General features: G+C 42.8%; 1 pseudogene; it reads left to right on the plus strand.

Moving 5' to 3' along the window:
- Window positions 1-1,230: 1,230 nt before the first annotated feature.
- Window positions 1,231-6,745, plus strand: LOC129506954 (cyclin-A2-like; annotated as a pseudogene).
- The last annotated feature ends 200 nt before the right edge of the window (window positions 6,746-6,945 follow it).

Consider the following 6,945-nt stretch of genomic DNA (forward strand, 5'->3'; position numbering starts at 1 on the left):
ACCATAATTAACTTTGCAAGAGATAAGCATCAGCAACTGCAGAATCCCACAGCTCATCTACGGAGGAATTGGAACCTCAGCCGTTCCTGCCACCCACGCGCCTGGCCTGAGGTTCACTTCACTCACCAGCTCCTTCCTTTTAAGGGTCAGGTGGGTTGCACTTAAGCATCCTTTTTAATGGTGTGTAGGCACAGAGATGAGTCTTCCTTAGGCTTGACTTCAGCTTGAACGGGCTGGCACCATTGCGATTTTTCTTCCTGGGTTTCTCTGATTTTAAAGTTCAAATGTATGTCTTTAATTAGAACTCAAGTTAAAGATGGAAATCAGGAACTCCCACCCCCAACAGCACCATGGTAATGGGGGTGAAAGAAGGTTGCAAGCTTCCATTATATTCCTTTGTTCTTCCCTGACATTCCCTTCTTCCTTCTCTCTCTCTCTCCTTTTTAAACCTCAGCTCCTGTCAGGAGCTAAGTGCTAAAAAACAAAATCATTAAAGTGTTAAATAGCAATCCATTCGCTGGAATTTTTAAGAAGTACTCAGAGGAGCCTGGGTGCCTCAGTCGGTTTAGCAAGTGACTCTCCTTTTCCTCTCAGGTCATGATCTCAGTATCACAAGATCTAGCCTCACAACTGGGCTCCGAGCTCAGCTCAGAATCTGCTTGGGATTCTTTGCCTCTCCCCCTGCTCATGCTCTAAATAAATAAATAAATACAATCTTAAAAAATAAAAGTATTCGTGTAACATTTAACCTTGAGTGAGACACGCTTCTAAACAGGAACTAGCGTTGTTCATTTAATCCCTGGCAGTCCCTTCAAATTGAGAAAATAAGTTCTTGGAGGTTGAGTAGCTTTTTTTTTTTTTTTTTTGAGAGATTTTATTTGTTTATTCACACACACACACACAGAAGCAGTTTCCATGCAGGGAGCCCAATCTGGGATTTGATCTAAGGGCTCCAAGGTCATGCCCTGGGCCAAAGGCACGCCCTAAACCACTGAGCCATGGAGGGATCCCCAAGGTTGAGTAGCTTTGCCTAAGTCCCATGGCTAGTAATGAAGGAGCCAGGATTCTACTCCAGGTGTTTTGGCTCTAGCACGTTCTTAACCATGAGGCTCTCTGCTTCCGCTCCTCTAGCTAGGTTTAATTTAAGGCTGGAGAAGCGAGATGGGAAAGAAATCCTCGTGGAGTTTGACTTGAGGGTGCTTTTCTCCATATTCCTGTCCCAAGGTCAGCATGGCTGTGCTAGAGCCTGGTTTTTTCACTGCCCGCCTCTCAGAGCAGGAGCATATAAACTTCCCAATGTTGAGGTGAGTTGTACTATCTTTTATTTAATTGCTGGGGATGTGATTTTATTTTTCTTAGGATGTTTTATAATGAAAAATCTCAAATATATGAGTACAGAGACTAGTGCAATAGAAGTCCTTGAACCCACAAGGAAGCTTCTGAGATTATCCATTTGTAACCACTTTTCTTTCACTTATGAAGACCCTCCCCACTCCCTGGATTACTTTAAAGCTGAACCCAGACCTATTTTACCCATAAATAGGTTTCACCTAGGGATAAACCTTAGGCCACAATACCATGATCACACCTACAAACTGAACATTTTCACATTTTCTTAATATCAAACATCCTGTTGTATTCACGTTCTCTCCTTTCACATGGTCCATCCTTTGCAATCGTGTTGTTTGGAACAGAATCCAGGCAGGAACGACGTACTGCGTTTAGTTTTCTAAGCCTCCCAGGATTTCCCCACTTTATTCTTACCATTCAGTTGTTGTTGTTTTTCCACCATTCAGTTATTGAAGAAACCTGGTCGTTTGGCTTATAGGATTTCCCACATTCCCACATTAGCAGGTTGCTTTCCTAGAGTTCCTGCCAGTGAGCATCCATTATTAATTTATTGTCTCTAGTTTCCAAAGTTGCGTCTCTTTACCCCATGTTATTATGATTCAGAAACTCCGGACCCTGTGCACATCTGTCCTTTGCCAGCTGGTGACCAAGTTGTCCCCTCACGGGTTCGAGCCTCAGCCTTGAGCGGGACACCCCCCCCCCCCCGCTTAAGTTTCTGAGTACCTTCGGGCGCTCACTCTAGAGCCTGCTCTCTGCGCAGCTAGTGCTGCACCTCCGTGCACCCTTTTACCCTTCTTAGTAGTTAGCCAAACTTTTACTAGCTAATTATTCTTTATATTACATTTTTCCTCTTAAAATTACTGGTTTACTTTGTTTTCTGACTGAATGCTGGCTGATGAAATGGTACCAGGAATGGTCTCAGGAAAAACCTTCAAAGTTTGGATTTGGGGATTGGTTTGCTGGTGCCTTTGGATTCAAGTGAAATGATGAGCTCCCTGCGGGTGGGCAATGGGATGCTCATAATCCGTGACATGCGATGGCATCACAATTAAGTTACTATCTCTGTGATGAATCAAGTGCCTTGGGAGCCCCTGAGACTTGGGCTGCACTTGACCTTTACGGCAGTAATGATGTCTGCGAGGACGCAGGAGGGCCTGATTCTGCACCTACTGGAGTGCTTCTGAGAATGAATGGCAAGCTCAGGTCTTTAAACTCTCAGCTCAAGTCACAGTCCAAGGACCAGAGAGCCTCCAGGCCAGACCTAATAGAATCATTTCATGTAGCTGGGGGGCTGACTGACATTCCTGAAACCAAATGAAATCGTGCAGATTGTAGAATTACAACATCAGTTGAATTCACAACCTCATTAAGTTTTTCATGTGACATTTAGGATATTGATTGGGGAAGATGATGCCCAAAACTTGGAATGGCAACATCTGGTTGGACTCAGACAAAATAGAATCTTAAAATTTCAAGTCTTAGGGCATCTGGCTAGATCAGTCATTAAAGCATGCGACTCTTGATCTCAGGGTTGTGAGTTCGAGCCCCACGTTGGGCATAGAGTTTTCTTAAAAAAAAAAAAAAAAAAACTAAACTGGAATGAATCAAAACAAAACAAACAGCAACCTTCAGGTCTCTCTGAGCTTTCCTTGCCAGTGGTCATAGTTTGCCCTCCTGGGCTGGCTGAGAAAGCTAACCTTTTCTTGAAAATCCTGAGATTCCTCACTTGGGACAGATTGCCTTGCAAAGACATGCACATTCTCAAGAACTTGTTACCACTACACCCATAGCTAGAGTGAGGAAAAAGAAAGAGTTTTTCTTAACATATATTGGCAGAAATCTGGGGAAAACGGATACCTGGGTGGCTCATGGTTGAGCATCTGCCTTTGGCTCAGGGCATGATCCCAGGGTCCTGGGATTGAGTTCTGCATTGGGCTTCCTGTGGGGAGCCTGCTTCTCCCTCTGCTTATGTCTCTGCCTCTGTGTGTGTGTCTCTCGTGAATAAATAAATAAAATCTTAAAAAAAAAAAAAAGGAAATCTGGGAAATAATTATGGGAGTGTGTTTTGAAGGGTTAAAGCCAGGAGAACAGAATGTAACATTAGAGGGAGCTGAATTCATTGATATGCATGCACTTATTAGAGATTCTGGACTTAAATATTAGCTCTTAAGACTCTAACAGCTTATTTGGTTGGTCACCAAAACTTGGACTCAGTGGTAGCCTGTGTTGTTTTTGTTTATATTGAGGTATAATTGACATATAACATATTAGTTTCAGGTATACAACATAATGATTCAATATTTTCAAACTATTTCAAAATGATCACTACAGTAAGTCTAGTTAATGTCTGTCAACATAGTTACAAAATTTTTTTTCTTGTGCTGAGGACTTTTCTAAGATTTATTCTTTCAGGCTTCCTGCTCAGTGAGAGTCTACTTATCCCTCTTCCATTCTCCCCACTTGTGCTTTCTGGCTCTCTCTCTCCCTGTCAAATAAATAAATAAAAATATTTTTTAAAAGATCTATTCTTTTAGGAACTTTCAAATCTGCGATACAGAATGCTTAAATATAGTCCCCATGCTGTACACTGTGTTCTCAGGACACATTTACTTTATAACTGGAAGTTTGTACCTTTTGACCCCCTTCACTCATTTCTCCTACCCCATCCCTACTGCTGGTAACCACCTATTTGTTGTCTGTATCTATGAGTTTGGTTTTTTATTTTGTTTTTGTTTTAGATTGCACATATAAGTGAGGTTATTTGGTATTTGTCTTTGTCAGATTTCATTTAGCATAATGCCCTCAAGGTACATCCATGTTACAAGTGGTAAGATTTCCTTCTTTTTTTCTTATGGCCAAATAATATTCCTGTGGAGTATTGGAGTGTTTGAGTGAGTGTATACATCAGTTTATTTTTTTTAATATTTTTTATTTATTTATTCATGGGAGACACACACAGAGAGAGAGAGAGAGAGAGAGAGAGAGAGGCAGAGACACAGGCAGAGGCAGAAGCAGGCTCTATGCAGGGAGCCTGATGCCAGACTTGATCCCGGGTCTCCAGGATCACGCCCTGGGCCGAAGGCAGGTGCTAGCTAAACCGCTGAGCCACCCAGGGATCCCCTATACATCAGTTTCTTTATCCATTCATCCATGAATGGACTCTTACTCAGGTTGCTTCCATGTCTTGGCTATTATAAATAATGCTGCAATGAACATGGGGAGGCAGATACGTTTTCAAGCTACTGTTCTTATTTCCTCTGGATAAATACCCAGAAGTGGAATTGATGGATCATAGGGTAGTTCTATTTTTAATTTTTTTGAGGAACCTCCATACTATTTTTCCATAATGGCTTTGTAACAATTTATATTCCCACCAACAGCGCAGGAAGTTTCCTTTTTTCCCACTTGCTTGCCAATACTTGTTATTTGTTGTCTTTTTGATAATAGCCTTTTTGACAGTTGTTAAATGATAATCTCATTGTGGTTTTGATTTGTGTTTCCTTGATGGTTAGTGATGTTAAGCATCTTTTCATATACCTGTGGGCCATCTGTATGTCTTCTTGGGGGAAAATGCCTATTCCAATCCTCTAGTTTTTAATTGGATTGGTTCTTTCTGGTATTGAGTTGTATGAGTTTTTATATATTTTGGATATTAACCCCTTCTAAAATATATGATTTACAGGGGGCCACTGTAGCCCTCTACACCTGGCAGTTCCTGCCTATACCTTTTACAATTTACTCAGAGCTGTGTGATCCCCAGTGGGCAGGCTGACCTGGGCTGTGGCAGTGTCTACGCTCGAGCATCTCTTGCGTGTCAGCAAGACAGATTACATGCTACTTGGTGCCACAGGTTAGTCACACCATGACCTGGGAGCAGTGATTTTGGACAGCTCTAAGTCCAGACCTGTGGCCAGGATATGGATCTCCAAGAGGACCAGGAGAACCTCAACCACAGGGCGTCTGAGTGACTCAGTCGGTTAAGACTCCAACACGGAGCCTTAAGATTAAGATTAAGATTCTCTCTAAAAAAGATTAAGATTAAGATTAAGATTCTCTCTAAAAAACAAATAAAACCCTCAACCCTCAGAAGGCAGCACCTGCCCAGCAACCCCCACCCATCCCAGGCTGGTGGTACTAAAGGCCAGGAACCCACATGTTCCAGCACCACAGCAGAGGCTCAAGACAGGATGGATTGCACCTTTAAAGGATCTTCCTATAAACAATGAGCAGGTCATTGTTCCTGCCTGGAAAGCAAACCGTTAACAGCCTGCATTTACCATTCATGTGAATGAAGCAGAAGAACACACTCCGAGGAGGTCAGCTGAATCTAAGAAAACAGAACATGAAAATGTGTTTAATTCAGCTATTACTTTACCTGGACCAAGAAAAACCACTGCTACCTTTGACTATCCAATGGATGGTAGTTTTGAGTCACCACATGCCATGGACATATCAGTTGTTAGAAGATGAAAAGCCAGTGAGTGTCAATGAAGTGTCGGACTACCATGAGAACATTCACACATACCATAGGGAGATGGAGGTGACCCGTAAGCATGAAGTGGGCTTCAGGAAGACACAGCCAGACATCGCTCACAGTATGAGGGTTGTTCTTGTGGACTGGTGAGCTGAAGTAGGAGAAGAATATGAAGTACTGAATAAGACCCTGCATTTGTCTGTGTTAGCCTCAACGTTTGAAGAAACACACCCCCCGGAAACAGCAGAGTTGGTGCGTGTCGCCAGTGATACCTATAACAAGACGCACATCCTGAGAATGGAGCACCTAGCTTTGAGAGTGCTTGCTTTTGGGACACCTGGGTGGCTCAGTGCTTGAGCGTCTGTCTGCCTTCGGTTCAGGGCATGATCCCAGAGTCCCTGGGATCAAGTACCATGTTGGGCTCCCTGCATGGAGCCTGCTTCTCCCTCTGCCTCTCTCTCTGTGTCTCTCATGAATGGATAAATAAGAATCTTTTAAAAAAATTAAAAAGAATATAAAAGAGTGCTTGCTTTTTTTTTTTTTAGAGTGCTTGCTTTTGACCTTGCTGTACTGACAACAAATCGGTTTCTTGCCCAATACTTTCTGCACCAGCAGCCTGCCAGCTGAGAAGTTGAAAGTTTGCACTGTTTTGAGGAGAATTGGGTTTTGATGGATGCTGACCCATACCTAAAGTATTTGCTGTCAGCGGCCTTTCATTTGGCATTCTCCCCAGCCACAGGACAGGGCTGGCCTGAATCTTTAGTTCAGAAGTCTGCATATCCGTTGGAGAATCTCCAGCCTTGTCTCATGGACCTTCGCCAGACCTACCTCAGAGCACCACAGTCAACAGGAGAAAAGTGTAAAAGTTCAAGGTATCATGGTGTTTCTCTCCTCAACCCACCAGAGACACTAAATGTGTAACAGTGAAACAGCCTTTCTTTCCAAGATGTAAACCAAAGTACAAGGTGTACAGTTTTTCTAAGGTTTTAGTTTTTTTTAAATTTTTTATTTATTATTTATGATAGTCATCACAGAGAGAGAGAGAGAGAGAGAGAGGCAGAGACACAGGCAGAGGGAGAAGCAGGCTCCATGCACCGGGAGCCTGACGTGGGATTTGATCC

This window comes from Nyctereutes procyonoides, unplaced genomic scaffold (genome assembly GCF_905146905.1).
Source record: "Nyctereutes procyonoides isolate TBG_1078 unplaced genomic scaffold, NYPRO_anot_genome, whole genome shotgun sequence".
In the NCBI taxonomy this organism is placed as follows: domain Eukaryota; kingdom Metazoa; phylum Chordata; class Mammalia; order Carnivora; family Canidae; genus Nyctereutes; species Nyctereutes procyonoides.